This window comes from Dendrobates tinctorius, unplaced genomic scaffold (genome assembly GCF_039654945.1).
Source record: "Dendrobates tinctorius isolate UK_male_01 unplaced genomic scaffold, ASM3965494v1 ptg000073l, whole genome shotgun sequence".
NCBI lineage: Eukaryota > Metazoa > Chordata > Amphibia > Anura > Dendrobatidae > Dendrobates > Dendrobates tinctorius.
The window spans coordinates 5,337,657-5,355,010 of NW_027361741.1; the positions used below are offsets into that span (position 1 = coordinate 5,337,657).

Here is a 17,354-nt window from a genome sequence, read left to right on the forward strand (position 1 = left end):
TGTACTGTGGTTTAGTACTGCACCCATTTCACCTTTTCCATACACAGCACGTCTGGCAGCTTATCTGTACAGGGAGCTGTAGCCGGCCACATTTACCTGCAGGACTGTGCTGCAGTGTGAGGGGAATAAAAAAAACTGAAAAGGGTATTTAGCTCTACACCTCTTTAAAAAGATTATCATATCCATGACTTTTTGATTTTTTTTCTAGAGTGGCTTGCGAAAGTATTCACCCCCTTGACATTGTGTTTTACTACCTCACAAACTGGAATTTCACTGTTTTTTGTTAGGGTTTGTATCAGTTCATGTAAAGAGCATGCCTGCAACTGTGAACATTTGGTCTTCTTTTTAAGTGAAGCAAGGAGCAAATAGGGCCAAATAACTGCAAACTTCATTGTGCATAACTATTCACCCCCCTAAAGCCAATACTTTGTAGAGCCTCCTTTTGCAGCAATTACAGCTGCAAGTCACTTTGAATAAGTGTTACTGCACTGTTGTAGGATATCCCGGGGCTAGGGGCTCTTTCCCTATGCTTAAAGCTAGGGGCGCCATAGCTATCCCTGCTCCCCGGATTATTTCTGATGGTTAAGACGAGGGGGCCACGTGCCTTGCTGAGATCCTTTATCAGCCCTTATCTGTCCCTTCCCCCTCACAGGGGAGTGGGAAATTGTAGTGTACAAGAATACACAATCCAGAATAACAAGGGAAGACGTACAGGGTAAATGAAAATACTAATCATACAAATATACGTTCACAAACAACAGAGTGGAACACTGGTAAGTAAAAGAAGGAAAAAACAAATAGGAGAGTATGAGGATATGCACGCAGACAAATCACCAAGCAATAGTCTTTTGAACAACACTCCAAAGTCCTCCTCAAACAATCAACATCTCCAATTCCAGAAGCAGTCAGGAAGAAACTAAAGTTTTGTGACGCAACAGCGATCTCACCAGCGAGATCACTGTGTATGACACTGATCAGCGACCTGTTATCGCTGATCGTCCTGGAATGGCCAGGACATTTTTTTGATCGCTGGTCTCCTGCTGGCCAGCACGCATCGCTGCGTGTGACAGGCGGGAGACCAGCGACCAGCGCGCTGGTAACTAACGTAAACGTCGGGTTTCTAAGCAGCGCGCAGCACTTAGAAACCCCGATATGTACCTTAGTTACCAGCGCGCTGGTGAAGGGAGCTGATAACCAAGGTACACATCGGGTTTCTAAGTGCCGCGTGCTGCTTGGAAACCCGATGTGTACCTTGGTTACCAGCTCCCTGCACCAGCGCACTGGTAACTAAGGTACACAGTGGGTAACTAAGCGACGTGCGTCGCTTGTTACCCTCCTGTCGCTGGTGCTGATCGCTGGTGAAGCTGCCTGTTTCGCAGCTCACCAGCGATCATGTAGTGACACACCAGCGATCCTGACAAGTTCATATCGCTGTCGGGATCGCTGGTGCGTCGCTATGAGTGACGGGGTCTTAACACTGACAATCTCTGATTACCAGAGGCGAGTATATATAGCAAAGGAGAGTGGCCAACACTCAAGACTGAGCTCCTTTAAGTTAGATGGTTTCTTCTGGTGAACATCATTCCTCAAGTCTGACCACAGATTCTCAATTGGATTAAGGTCTGGGCTTTGACTAGGCCACTCCAAAGCATTTACAGATTTCCCCTTAAACCAATGCTTTAGCAGGGTGCTTTGGATCACTGTCTTGTTGGAATCTGAACCTCTGTCACGGTTTTAAATTATTGATTGACAGACTGAAGCAGGTTTTGCTCAAGAATATCCCTGTATTTAACACCATCCATATTCCCCTCAACTCCAACCATTTTCCCTGTGCCTGCTGCTGAAAAATATCTCCACAACATGATGCCACCACAATTCACAGTCAGGATGGTATTCTTGGGGTGATGAGCGGTATTGGTTTGGCACCAGAAACAGAATTTATTTTGGTGGGCAAAAAGTTAAATTTTGGTCTCATCTGACCACAGCACCTTCCTCTATACATTCTGGGAGTCTACCACATGTTTTTTGGCAAACTCAAAACAAGCATTGCAATTTTTTGGTTTAAGTAAAGGCTTTTTTTTCTGTCCACTCTTCTATAAAGGTTATCTGTATGGGGTTTACGGCTTATTGTGGTCATATGGACAGTGTGACGTTAGTCACTCCTCACGGCCAAGCCGTGAGTCAGAATAGTCAAGTAGTCCAAGGTCAGAAGCCAGGAGGGTACGTCATAAACAAAGAGAAGAGACAAAAGCGTGGTCAGGTAACGTTCCGATGTCAGAATACCAGGAGGATAACAGATCAGAGCAGAAGGGGTTAAACAGACGAATGGTCAGAACGAATTTTAAGGTCAGGCAACAAAAAATCCAGCATACAGAACTCAAGGCACAGGAATCACAAACCTCACTAGCAGAATGTATGTTTGGCAAAGGTCTGGGAGAAACATCTAAGTTAAGTAGCATGGGAATCACCTGGGATAATGAACACTTGGAAACAGCTGACAGATTGGATAGTCGAGCTGTCAATCAACACACTGACGGCTCAGCACGCCCCTGTACCAGATAGGATGGCTGATCAGTTAATCAAAGTATTACAGCTTCAGCACACCCCTATACCAGATTTGATGGCCGAGCTGTCAGTAACCGCATCCCAGACACACTGAGGGGTGGAACCGTGACAGACAGATTCTCCAGTCTCTTCTGCTTGGGAACTCTGCAGCTCCTTCAGGGTTACAATTGGTCTCTGTGCTGCCTTTCTGATTAATGCCCTCCTTGCCCGGGCTGAGAGTTTTGGTGGGCGTCCTTCACTTGTCAGGTTTGTCGTGGTACCATGTTCTTTGTGCCAGACTTGTTGGGAGATCTCCCTGGTCTTTATGATGTTTGGTTAGTGGTGCCTCTTGCTTAATGGTGTTGCAGCCTCTGTGGACTTTCAGAAAAGGCGTGTATATACTGACAGACCATGTGTCACTTAGATTGCACACAGGTGGACATCCTATCAATAAGCACGTGACTTATGAAGGTAGTTGCTTGCACCAGAAATTTTTAGCGGCTTCATAGCGAAAGGGGTGAATACATATGCACATAACAATTTTTAGTTATTTGATTCCATAAATTTAATTTATGCCTATATTTTTCTCACTTCACCAGCTTAGACTATTTACAACTGATGCATCATACATCGGAAATTGGATTACAAAAATATTTAAACACATGTTGTAATGTAATAAAATAGGTAAAAAGCCAAGGGGGTGATTACTTTCGCAATCCACTGTGTATGGGGCTAAGAACTTACAGGCAGGTTGTTGCTAACTACAGTACCTGCCTCTTCTGCCAGACACCAATTTCACAAACCACTCCTACTGGTGACTTTACAGCTTCTGTTAACGTCAAGTTGATAGACAAGCTTCAGGTAAACCTCCCGGGGCACTGCATAAACACAGTGTGAACTAGTTCATAGTAACAACAGTATGGATGACTGCAGTGGCTTGCACATTTTATATTCATCTTGAAAATGGGAAAGAAGAAGCAGCAGGGATTTCTTAAAGCAAGTAAATTGAAAAGTTTATTTTACTATTTTAGTTTTTTTTTTATCTCTAGAAAACGCCTTAAATTGTAACATATCCGACAGACTGGTTGTTATGCAACAACTGATTCTGCCATCAAGAATACAGGTCCTATGTGTTGGAACAAATAAGGAAAAGATTTGAATTCTTGATCAAATCTGCACCATCTGGATTCCTATCTGGATCTAACTACACATTTCACCCTACTGTATGTAATGGGTGAAAATTTGCAGTGAGGCAACGTCCATTTGCATGCATTACATTATTGTCAGTGGATTTAGTGTAAATTTGCACTGCATTTCCTTGTGTGAAAACAGCAGTTATACATTTTGTTTTCACACAATCTATAACATATCTCTAAGGGCTCATACTCACTTGCGAGAAATACGGACGAGTGCAATCCGATTATTGGGGGGGCAATAACCATGATCCCTATCTAGGCTATTAATATCTGCCCTCAGTCAATGGCTTTCCATCTCTGGCAGAGGAAAATTGTGCTGGAGCCCACGCAATTTTTTTCCGTTAATTAATTCTTTAATTTAACACCTACAGCTCCAAAATTTTACACATATATACTACTAACATTATTACTTAGGGACATATATAAATCTAACTGATATGCAATGGTTTACTGTATGTAAACCATGTGTAATATCCTGTCGGCTTTTGCAATTATTTTACAAAAGCCGACAAATGCATTACCGGCTATTCTGCTATCTAGCTCTCTCTCCAAAATATATATATATATATATATATGTGTGTGTGTGTGTGTGTGTGACACTCACATGACACTCGCATGACACTCGCATGACACTCGTCCGTTTTTTCGGTCCGGAAATCGGACCAATTTTTTTCTCGCAAATGGGTATGAGCCCTAAGTTGCATAATCTTCTAGTATGTAATTGCCATATCAGTTGGGAAGCCAGCAAAACACTTGACTTATTTAACCCCTTTCTGCCATCCGACGTACTATCCCGTCCATGGGACCTGGGCCCTTTTGCCCATGGACGGGATAGTACGTCGGCGCGATCAGCGGCGCCCACGTGGTGAGCGCCGCTGATCGCGGCCGGGTGTCAGCTGATTATCACAGCTGACACCCGGCACAATGTGTCAGGGGCGGTCACGGACCGCCCCCGACACGTTAACCCCTTGCACACCGCGATCAAACATGATCGCGGTGTACCGGGGGTTAAAGGGAAGCATCGGCAGGGAGGGGGCTCCCTCCGTGCTTCCCTGAGCCCCCCACGGCAACGCAATGTGCAGCGCTGCTGCGGGGGGCTCCTTTCCTCCAGGCCCCCGAATCCAAGATGGCGACGGGGGCCTTCGGGGACCTGAGGAAGCTGGCTTCCTCAGTGCCTGCAAAGCGCAGGCATGAGGAAGCCTTCTGCAGTGCCTGTGTCAGATCGCTGATCTGTCACAGTGATCTGTGATGTGACAGATCAGCGATCTGTCACAGGACAGTGATGTCCCACCTGGGACTATTTAATAAAGTAAAAAAAAAATAAAAAAAAGTGTTAAAATAATTTAAAAAAATCGCCAAATAAATTAGAAAAAAAAAAAAAATATTCCCCCAATAAATCCATTTTTTGGAAATAATAAAAAAAAACAAAACAATAAAAGTACACATATTAGGTATCGCCGCGTCCGTAATGACCCGCCCTATAAAACTGTCCCATTAGTTAACCCCTTTAGCGAACCCCTTAAAAAATAAAAATAAAAAACGAAGCAAAAAATAATGATTTATTATCATACCGCCAAACAAAAAGTGTAATAACGCGCGATCAAAAAGACGCATATAAATATACATGGTACCGCTGAAAACGTCATCTTGTCCTGCAAAAAACGAGCCGCCACACAGCATCATCAGCGAAAAAATAAAAAAGTTATAGCTCGCAGAATAAAGAGATGCAAAAATAATTATTTTTTATATAAAATAGTTTTCATTGCATAAAACCGACAAAAACATAAAAAAACGACCTAAATGAGGTATCGCTGTAACCGTACTGACCCGAAGAATAAAACCGCTTTATCAATTTTACCGGACGCGGAACGGTGTAAACGCACCCCCCCAAAAGAAATTCATGAAACGCTGGTTTTTGTTCATTCTGCGTCCCAAAAATAGGAATAAAAAGCGATCAAAAAATGTCACATGCCCGAAAATGGTACCAATAAAAACGTCAACTCGTCCCGCAAAAAATAAGACCTCACATGACTCGGTGGGTCAAAATACGGAAAAATTATAGCTCTCAATATGTGGTGATGCAAAAACTATTTTTACAATAAAAAGCGTCTTTTAGCGTCTGACAGCCGCCAAACATAAAAACCGCCATAAATAGTAAATCAAACCCCCTGTTATCACCCCCTTAGTTAGGGAAAAATAATAAAATAAAAAAAAAGTATTTATCTCCATTTTCCCATTAGGGTTAGGGTTAGGGTTAGGGCTAGGGCTAGGGCTAGGGTTAGGGCTAGGGTTAGGGTTAGGGCTAGGGTTAGGGCTAGGGTTAGGGCTCAGATTAGGGTTAGGGGTGTGTTGGGGTTAGGGTTGGAGTTATAATTGGGGGGTTTCCACTGTTTGGGCACATCAGGGGCTCTCCAAATGCAACATGGCGTCTGATCTCAATTCCAGCCAATTCTGAGTTGAAAAAGTCAAATGGTGCTCCTTCCCTTCCAAGCTCTGCCATGCGCCCAAACAGTGTTTTACCCCCACATGTAGGGTATCAGCCTACTCAGGACAAATTGAAAAACAATTTTTGGGGACCAATTTCTCCTGTTACCCTTAGGAAAATAAAAAATTGGGGGCAAAAATATCATTTTTGTGGAAAAAAATGATTTTTTTATTTTCACGTCCGAGTGTTATAAACTTCTGTGAAGCACTTGGGGGTTCAAAGTGCTCACCACACATCTAGATAAGTTCCTTGGGGGTCTAGTGTCCAAAATGGGGTCACTTGTGGGGAGTTTCAATAGTTTAGGTACATCAGGGGCTCTCCAAACGCACATGACACCCGCAGACCATTCCATCAAAGTCTGCATTCCAAAACGTCACTGCTTCCCTTCCGAGCCCCGACGTGTGTCCATACAGTAGTTTTCTCCCACATATGGGGTGTCAGCGTACTCAGGCCAAATTGGACAACAAATTTTGGGGTCCAATTTCTCCTGTTACCCTTGGGAAAATGAAAAAATTGGGGACTAATTGATCATGTTTCTGGAAAAAATACAATTTTTTTATTTTCATGCCCTGGCATTATAAACTTCTGTGAAGCCCTTGGGGGTTCAAAGTGCTCACCTCACATCTAGATAAGTTCCTTAGTGGGTCTAGTTTTCAAAATGGGGTCATTTGTCGGGGGTTCCACTGTTTAGGTACATTAGGGGCTCTCCAAAGGCAACATGACACCCGCAGACCATTCCATCAAAGTCTGCATTCCAAAACGTCACTACTTCCCTTCCGAGCCCCGACGTGTGCCCATACAGTAGTTTTCTCCCACATATGGGGTATCAGCATACTCAGGACAAATTGGACAACAACTTTTGGGGTCCAATTTCTCCTGGTACCCTTGGGAAAATAAAAAAATGGTGACTAAAAGATCATGTTTGTGGAAAAAATACGAATTTTTTATTTTCACGCCCGGGCATTATAAACTTCTGTGAAGCACTGGGGGGGTCAAAGTGCTCACCACACATCTAGATAAGTTCCTTAGGGGGTCTAGTTTCCAAAATGGTGTCATTTGTGGGGGGTTTCCACTGTTTTGGTACATCAGGAGTTTTCCCAAATGCGACATGGTGTCCGATCTCAATTCCAGCCAAAAACGTCAAATGGCGCTGCTTCCCTTCCGAGCTCTGCCATGCGCCCAAATAGTGGTTTACCCCCACATGTGGGGTATCAGCGTACTCAGGACAAATTGCACAATAACTTTTACGGTCCTGTTACCCTTGGAAAAATAAGAATTGAGGGTGAAAAGATCATTTTTGTGGAAAAAATATGATTTTTTAATTGTATGGCTTTATGTTATAAACTTCTGTGAAGCCCATGGGGGTTCAAAGTTCTCACCACACATCTAGATAAGTTCCTTAGGGGGTCTAGTTTCCAAAATGGTGTCATTTGTGGGGGGTTTCCACTGTTTTGGTACATCAGGGGTTTTCCAAACGCGACATGGTGTCTGATCTCAATTCCAGCCAAAAACGTCAAATGGCGCTGCTTCCCTTCCGAGCTCTGCCATGCGCCCAAATAGTGGTTTACCCCCACATGTGGGGTATCAGCATACTCAGGACAAATTGCACAATAACTTTTAGGGTCCTGTTACCCTTGGAAAAATAAGAATTGAGGGTGAAAAGATCATTTTTGTGGAAAAAATATGATTTTTTAATTGTATGGCTTTATGTTATAAACTTCTGTGAAGCCCATGGGGGTTCAAAGTTCTCACCACACATCTAGATAAGTTCCTTAGGGGGTCTAGTTTCCAAAATGGTGTCATTTGTGGGGGGTTTCCACTGTTTTGGTACATCAGGGGTTTTCCAAACGCGACATGGTGTCCGATCTCAATTCCAGCCAAAAACGTCAAATGGCGCTGCTTCCCTTCCGAGCTGTGCCATGCGCCCAAATAGTGGTTTACCCCCACATGTGGGGTATCAGCGTACTCAGGACAAATTGCACAATAACTTTTAGGGTCCTGTTACCCTTGGGAAAATAAAAATTGGGGTGAAAAGATCATTTTTGTGGAAAAAATATGATTTTTTAATTGTACCGCTGTACGTTATAAACTTCTGTAAAGCCCTTGTGGGTTCAAAGTTCTCACCACACATCTAGATAAGTTCCTTAGGGGGTCTAGTTTCCAAAATGGTGTCATTTGTGGGGGGTTTCCACTGTTTTGGTACATCAGGGGTTTTCCAAACGCGACATGGTGTCCGATCTCAATTCCAGCCAAAAACGTCAAATGGCGCTGCTTCCCTTCCGAGCTGTGCCATGCGCCCAAATAGTGGTTTACCCCCACATGTGGGGTATCAGCGTACTCAGGACAAATTGCACAATAACTTTTAGGGTCCTGTTACCCTTGGGAAAATAAAAATTGGGGTGAAAAGATCATTTTTGTGGAAAAAATATGATTTTTTAATTGTACCGCTGTAAGTTATAAACTTCTGTAAAGCCCTTGTGGGTTCAAAGTTCTCACCACATATCTAGATAAGTTCCTTGGGTGGTCTAGTTTCCAAAATGGGGTCACTTGTAGGGGGTTTCCACTGTTTAGGTACATCAGGGACTCTCCAAACGTGACATGGCGTCCATTCTGAATTCCAGCCAATTTTGCATTGAAAAAGTCAAACGGCGCTCCTTCCATTCTGAGCTCTGCCATGCACCGAAACAGTGGTTCCCCCCCACATATCAGGTATCTGCGTACTCAGGACAAATTGCACAATAACTTTTGCAGTCCAATTTCTCCTGTTACCCTTGGTAAAATAAAAAAATTTGAACCTGAAGTATTTTTTTTATGAAAAAAAGTTAGATGTTCATTTTTTTTTAAATATTCAAAAAAATTCCTGTGACGCACCTAAAGGGTTAATAAACTTCTTGAATGTGGTTTTGAGCACTTTAAGGGGTGCAGTTTTTAGAATGGTGTCACTTTTGGGTATTTTCTATCATATAGACCCCTCAAAGTGGCTTCAAATGTGATGTGGTCCTAAAAATAAAATGGTGTTGTAAAAATGAGAAATCGCGGGTCAACTTTTAACCCTTATAACTTCCTAACAAAAAAAAATTTTGGTTCCAAAATTGTGCTGATGTAAAGTAAACATGTGGGAAATGTTAGTTATCAAGTTTTTTGTGTGCCGTATCTCTGTGATTTAAGGGCATAAAAATTCAAAGTTGGAAAATTGCGAAATTTTCAAAATTTTCGCCAAATTTCCGTTTTTCTCACAAATAAACGCAAGTTATTTGAATGAAATTTTACCACTTACATGAAGTACAATATGTCACGAGAAAATAATGTCAGAATCACCGGGATCCATGGAAGCGTTCCAGAGTTATGACCTCATAAAGGTACAGTGGTCAGAATTGTAAAAATTGGCCCGGTCATGAACGTGCAAACCACCCTTGGGGGTGAAGGGGTTAAGCTAGACTTTTGTAATGACACCTGGATTTATAGTCTGGACTAGGTGAAATACTAGAGGATGAAGATTAGGGATGATCTGTCACTGTGGCATTCTGGTCTTACTCAGATAAACTTGTTCATACAATGTACAGACATTTGTGTATACTTGGCTAGATCACAACATCTCATATGATTAATACCCGTACCACACCTTTCTAATTACAATTGTGAAAGATAGATTACCAAACATGTGCAAATGGACTGCATTGGTTATTATGTGGAACGTTACTTGTTGTACCTCATTGCTATAAAATACTGCAGAGGCAGAGCTCAGATAATAGAGCTACACCAGATACAAAATTGTTAAAGGGTTTGTACAATACTTCTACACTAATGGCTTATCCTAAGGATAGGTCATCATTAATATCGGTGGAGGTGTGACACTTGGCTCCCCCACCAATCAGTTGTTTCTGGTGTCACCAGTGGCCACAGCCCACATGTGATCAGTTGTGAACTGGAACAGCACAGCTCCGTCAGCTGTATGATGGCCACAGCAGGGTACTGCAGATCCACTCCTATTCATTTGAATATCTTGGATACATACAGTATAGTCAAAATTGTGATTTGTTATTCTTGATTTGCTTCTTGAGCCTGACCCTTATTTTCCTCATCACTGGATCTGCGCAAGAATGGGCCAACTTTTTTAGTACTAAATAAAGATCCAAACCAGAGGAGTAGCTGGGGGGGGGCAAACTTTTGAGTGGGCCCCTAACCAGGTAATTTTGATTACAACTCAGTGACGCACCCTAATAGTGGAGGTTCGAGAACCTCAGCAGATCACTGCGATGTTACTGAAAATAATCTCTATATATAAAACTGAATGTGTGTGTGTGTGTATCACCAGCCAATCACGAAGCATCTTTCATTTCAACAGAGCTGTTCAAAAGAAGCTGAACTATGATTGGTTGCTATGAGCAACAGTTGTCGTTGCAACCAATCACTAAGCATCTCTCATTTCACCAGAGCTGGTTAAAAGAAGCTGAGCTGTGATTGGTTGCTATGGTCAAGCTTTCCCACTTGACAACACCTCAGCAGACACTGACATGGTGGGGGAAATCTAGCATCCCTGGGAACATAAGCTCCCAGCCATTGTCTGCCCCCCAAAAAGGAGCACAGAGCACATGACAGAAATGAATCCACCCCTCCTGTGCCCATATACACATCACACATCCTCCATCATATAGGCACATCTTCCCTCTTAAAGGGATCTCCAGTATGGAAGTTAAGGCAAATCCATCCAGCGCTTTGGTTTTAACCCCAGGCCTCTCTTAAAGGGATCCCTGGTATGGAAGTTAGGACCATTCCACTCAGCTCTGTGGTTCTGACCCCAGTTTCTCTTAAAGGGATCATTGGTGTGGAATTTGGGGCAAATCCACTCTGTGCTTTGGTACTGACCCCAGGCCTTTCTTAAAGGGATCTCCGGTATGGAAGTTAGGCCAATTGCCTTCAAATGCTCTGGTACTGACCCCAGGCTCTCTTAAAGGGATCTCCTTTATGGAAGTTAGGGAAAATCCCTCAGCGCTCTGATTCTGACCCCAGGCTCTCTTAAAGGGATCCCCAGTATGGAAGTTAGGGCAATTCCACTCAACGTTCTGGTTTTGACCCCAGGCTCTCTTAAAGGGATCCCCGGTATGGAAGTCAGGGCAAATGCTTTCAAATGCTCTGGTACTGACCCCAGGCTTTCTTAAAGGGATCTCTTTTATGGAAGTTAGGGCAAATCCCTCAGTGCTCTGATTCTGACCCCAGCATTCTATTAAAGGGATCATTGATATGCAAGTCAGGTCAGGGCAAATCCACTCAGCTCTCTGGTTCTGATCCCAGGCTCTCTCAAAGGGATCCCCGGTATGGAAGTTAGGACAAATCCACTCAGCGCTCTGATTCTGACCCAAGGCCCCTCTTAAAGGGATCCCTGGTATGGAAATGAGGGCAAATCCACTATGCGCTTTGGTACTGACCCCAGGCCTCTCTTAAAGGGATCTCCGGTGTGGACGTTATGGTAAATCCCTCAGCGCTCTGATTCTCACTCCAGACTTCTATTAAAGGGATCATTGGCATGGAAGTCAGGGCAAATCCACTCAGCGCTCTGGTTCTGACATCAGGCCTCTCTTAAAGGGATCCCCAGTATGGAATTAGGACCGTTCCACTTAGTGCTCTGGTTCTGACCCCAGGCTGATGGGATGATGTGGGATATTAGGGGTAGTAGTCCGGTGGCTCAGGCTGACGGGATGATGTGGGATATAAGTGGTAGTTGTCCGGTGGCTCTGGCTGATGAAATGATGTGGGATATTAGGGGTAGTAGTCCGGTGGCTCTGGCTGACGGGATGATGTGGGATATTAGGGGTAGTAGTCTGGTGGCTCTGGCTGACGGGACGATGTGGGATATTAGGAGTAGTAGTCCGGTAGCTCTGGCTGACGGGATGGTGTGGGATATTATAGTGAATGTGGCTATGCGGAGTGGGCGAGGCTCTACACTCAGCTTTATATATAGTAGAAACAAAACACCTTGATGGCACAAAAGATGCCAATTGGCAAAATGCCAAAACTCCCTGAAAAGGGAAAAATACCCGCTCAAACAAGACATGTGAAACAAGAGAAATAAAGAGCTACTAGGTAATAAATCTAAAAAAGGAGTATCACTTTTTTGAGTATATGTAAAGGACTTACAACAATAGACTGAATAAATATAGACATGACAAAAATGTGGCAGAATAATCCAGGTGCGACATAAAGGGGGACACCGCTGCCCATATATGCATAAATACCAAGACAATAAAGGGTTAATAACAAGTGTATATCCTAGGTAAAGGTATGAATGCAGAGGGAGAGAGCTCAAAAATAAAATGGTCAAAGTATATAGGGAATTTGGCAAGTGAGCATGAGACAGGTAACAACGTGTGTATGCACATAAACTGTCAGCGCCAAAAGAGTCTAATAAGGGCCAATGCCAGAGAAGACCAAATGAAGAGACACTCACCAAAAGATGTAAAAGGCAGCGGACACGACCCCAGAACCGAGTGGAAGAGCCACAACGCACGTTTTGCGTGCACAAAGCACCGCTTTCTCAAGGGGAGTATCCGAAAAGTGTACCAAAGGACCTTTATAACACATGTGACGTGGTCAGCAGGTAATCACTGGGCCAATGGCAGCGCTGAGGTCGGCGCATGCGCGCTGCGCACCACGGGACCCGGCAGAAGCAGGAAGACGTCAAGTCTCCAGGCGCACGCGCAGAGGGAGGGGAATTCCCAATGAGCGCACGGAGGACGCAGAAGACGCCCCCCGCTTCCCCGGGACACGTGAGCACAAGGCGCATGCGCACACAGGCACAGCCAAAGGACAATGAAAGTGTCCATGAGAACAGTGGGCACAAAAATTAACCCAATGAAGGATGTTATAATGACATAGCGTATAAGCAGTAATAGGTGTTACACATAAGCATATAAAGAAATGCGTAAAGCAATATATATATATATATATATATATATATATATATATATACACAGGCATCGAAATATGAGCTGGTAGCAATAGCCACAGAAATAAACCATATATAAGAATATCACAATAACAAGATGTATCTTCAATGATAAGTATTGCACATATGCATATAGCATAAAGAAAGTGCTACGTGCAAGCAACAATATATGCATAAATTACAGACATCATAATGTAAACATCATAATATACACTGTTCATGGAAACAACAATGTTATAGTGAAAAACTACAACATTTACAAAAGAGTAAAAATCAATCATATAACAGGAAACAGTTCACAAAGGAATAGCGGAACACTGGCCCAGATGGATGAAAAGTCCAAGAAGAAAAGACGTGTCATGAGGTCCAACTAAAAACATAAACATGAAAGAGAAATAAATGTTAAAAGGTTAAAAACAACGATACCAAAAATACCCGGATAGGGGTCAAACAGGGATACAAGTGGAGACAAAAATGGCTATAGTAATAGGAATCATTGCGCCCGGACAGATACATCTCGCAAGAATCCACCCACCGTGGTCAAAGAAAAGAGGAAAAAGGGATTCGTTAAGGCCAGCGGGAGTCATGGTACCCAAAGTAACTATCCATTTGGCTTCGACCTGTGCCAGAATCTTTTTATAATCTCCACCTCTCACGCCAAGATGTATGCAATCAATCCCTCTAACCTTAAAGCTAGAGGGATCACAATCATGATATAGAAAGAAATGGCGTGGGATTGTTTTCAATAAAGAGGGGTCAGCCGTAGACTTGGCCGCGCAAATGTCCCGCACATGCTCCCGCACCCGCAGTCTCAACTCTCTAGATGTCAAACCAATATAAATTTTGCACAGTCACAAGTAGCATAAAAAATCACATTTGCTGTATTACATGTGATCCTGTGCCGTATATCAAAACTTTTTTTGCCATCGGAGGACTGGAATGTGGAGCAGCGCAGGACATTTGCGCAGGCGAGGCAACGGCCACATTGGAAAGAACCAAGTACGGGACCATGGGAGCCAAACGGACATTTGGCATGAGGGACATAATGACTATGAACCAGGAGGTCATTAAGATTTCTTGATCTCCTGACAGTCAAAGCCGGAGAGGTACCAAGAGAAGTACCCAAAGATGGCTCAGCACCCAGTACAGACCAGTGTTTCTGGAGTACCTGCCTCATGTCATCCCAGCAGTGATTGAAAGTAGAGATGAACCTGATCGGCCGAAAGCCTGTGGGCACCGGCTGAGTCCCATCAGACCTAAGAAGACTGGCACGTGGAGTAGCCCTAGCTCGAACATAGCCTTTTTTGATGCATCTGTTGGAGTAACCACGGGCCCGAAAGCGAGAAGCCAGGTCGGAGGCCTGAGCCTCAAACCTGGCATCAGATGAACAAATTCGCCTCATCCTCAGAAACTGACCGACCGGGACGGCCCTAATGGTGGAAGGATTGTGAGCTGAGGACGCATGAATCAGAGCATTGACCGAAGTTGGTTTACGATAGACATCGGTCTGTATTTGACCACGATGGTCAACATCCAATGTAATATCAAGAAAATTGATCTGCTTATAATCAAAGTTATATATAAGGCGGATGTTGGATGTGTTCTGATTCAGTGTACCCATAAAATCATCGAGCTGCTGCACCGTCCCATCCCACATAAACAAAATGTCGTTGATATATCGATGCCAGCACAGAACATGGGATGCGTCCGGCACACCCCCGTCGCCAAAGATGGATCTTTCCCAGAAACCCAGGAATAGGTTGGCATACAAAGGCGCACAGGCTGCACCCATGGCGGTGCCGTGTCTCTGTAAATAAAAACGATCCTTGAAAACAAAAAAATTGTGGGTAAGTGCAGCAGCCCGAGGATAAACTCACACAAAGGGCCGCCCAGGTCAGACGCCCCGAGGAAGAAGCGAACTGCCTCCAGTCCAAGTGAGTGGTCGATGCAAGTATAAAGGCTCTCCATGTCCGCAGTGACAAGAAGAGTGTTGGGGTCCACAGAGATGCCGTCGACCCTAGCCAGGGCGTCAGTAGTGTCACGTGTGAAAGATGGTACTATTTCAACAGGTTTTAAATAAAAATCAATAAAATGACAGATCCGGTCACAGGGTCCATCAATGCCAGACACTATAGGACGTCCTGCAGGGTCGAGGGCATCTTTGTGGACCTTGGGTAGGAGATAAAAAGTCGGGACCTTAGGACACTTCACAATCAGACCATCAAAAATTTGTTTCGTGATGATATTATCATTCAGAGCATCAATGAGAATGCACTGGAGGCCAAGAGAAAAGGAATCCAGAGGACTGGATGGTAAGTGAGTATAGGTATTAATATCTTTTAGCTGACGAAAGGCTTCTCGCTCGTATAGTTTATGGGGCCAGACCACTATGTTTCCCCCCTTGTCAGCCGGTTTAAATACATCAGGTAATGATTGTAATTGAGTGATCGCAACTCGTTCAGCGCGAGTCAAATTATCAAAATGTCGCCGATTAGAAAGCTTCTTGAATTCCTCACTGACAAGTCTAGTGAAGATCTCAATGGCAGGACTTAGTGACAAGGGGGGAAACTTTGTGGATCTGGGAAAAATGAAAGATGGAAACCTACTTGAATCAGGAGTGGCCTGTTCACCGAGAAGATCCTCGAGATTCTGGAGAGCCTTTCTCTCGACCTCACTCATGGGTCCACGAGACATTTTTTTATTGTGAAGTGTCCTGAGGAGCAGCTTACGAGAAAAAAAGATGCAAATCCTTCAAAGCTGTAAAAAAATGAAAAGAGTTGGTGGGAGAAAAAGAAAGGCCCTTAGATAGGACCCTCAACTGAATGTCACTGAGAACATGATCGGATAAGTTGAGTACCTGTAAACCCCCCTGTGAGTGAGCAGGGGTAGGCGTATTGGACTTGTTTTTAATAGTCTGCCTCGTAACCGCACGTATAGCTGTGCCACCCGCTCCATTAGTACCACCCACTGGGGGGTTTTTGGAAGGATTTTTAGGGGGATGTTTTATAGGTAAGTTGTCATCCCCGGACATATTAGATCTTCTAGAAGTTGATCTTGATCTTGAAAATGAGGAACCGCGATATTTCGATCGTGATCGATCAGGCATATTCCGCCATCTGTAGACACAGAAATTATTTTTGTCCTCAACATCTCTTTTGAACTTTTTTGCCTTAGTGGACTGTATCACCTGTGCCCATTTTTGTGAGAGAGTATCCATTTCTTGATTGAATTTTTTTAAATCATCACTATTCATATCACTGCGGAGTTTAATCTTTAATTCCTCTATTTCTAGTTCCAAGGATGTCAGGGATTTTTGGTTTATCTCCATAAGGAGTATCACTTGACAAATTCCCTATATACTTTGACCATTTTATTTTTGAGCTCTCTCCCTCTGCATTCTTACCTTTACCTAGGGTATACACTTGTTATTAACCCTTTATTGTCTTGGTATTTATGCATATATTGGCAGCGGTGTCCCCCTTTATGTCGCACCTGGATTATTCTGCCACATTTTTGTCATTTCTATATTTATTCAGTCTATTGTTGTAAGTCCTTTACATATACTCAATAAAGTGATACTCCTTTTTTAGATTTATTACCTAGTAGCTCTTTATTTCTCTTGTTTCACATGTCAGCTTTATATATATAGATATAATCATTATAATTTGTTATAACTAACCGTAGTTAGTTACTATGCTCGGGCAGCACCGAGCTATTCAGCTAGTCTCTATATAAAGACCAATACTGATATTACCGCCATATGGTCAGTGGTAGATACCAGTCCTACAGAACACATGATTACAGCAGAGTTACAGATAGTGTCTTACCGCCGACGTTCTTTCTGATGGAATCGTTCACTTTTCACGTCTTTTCCATCTGGCCCAGACCGACAATGACAATTCTCTAGCCAGGACTTGGCTACAGAGAATACAAGAAAGACACGTTTCACTTCTCATATTCCAGCCCCATCACCATCTATCCCCAACCTGCGCAAACCCCTCATCCTACTGATACCCCAATGCTGAGCCCTTGCTGCCGTATGTGTCCCTATTACTGCACCTGCTGGGTGGTTCTCTGTGCCCTTTAAATTCGAAAGCAACCCTCTACAATATAGTGATGCCGGGTGCAAGTGCCCTAGACAACAGTGCCCACATTTTGCCCCCTAGAAAGTAATAACGCCCTGTGT

At 43.6% G+C, this 17,354-nt stretch overlaps 1 protein-coding gene across 3 annotated transcripts in view; it reads left to right on the forward strand.

The window, feature by feature from the left end:
* DAO (D-amino acid oxidase) overlaps positions 1-17,354 on the forward strand; it is a 142,019-nt gene that overhangs the window by 42,882 nt on the left and 81,783 nt on the right. The window lies entirely within an intron of this gene.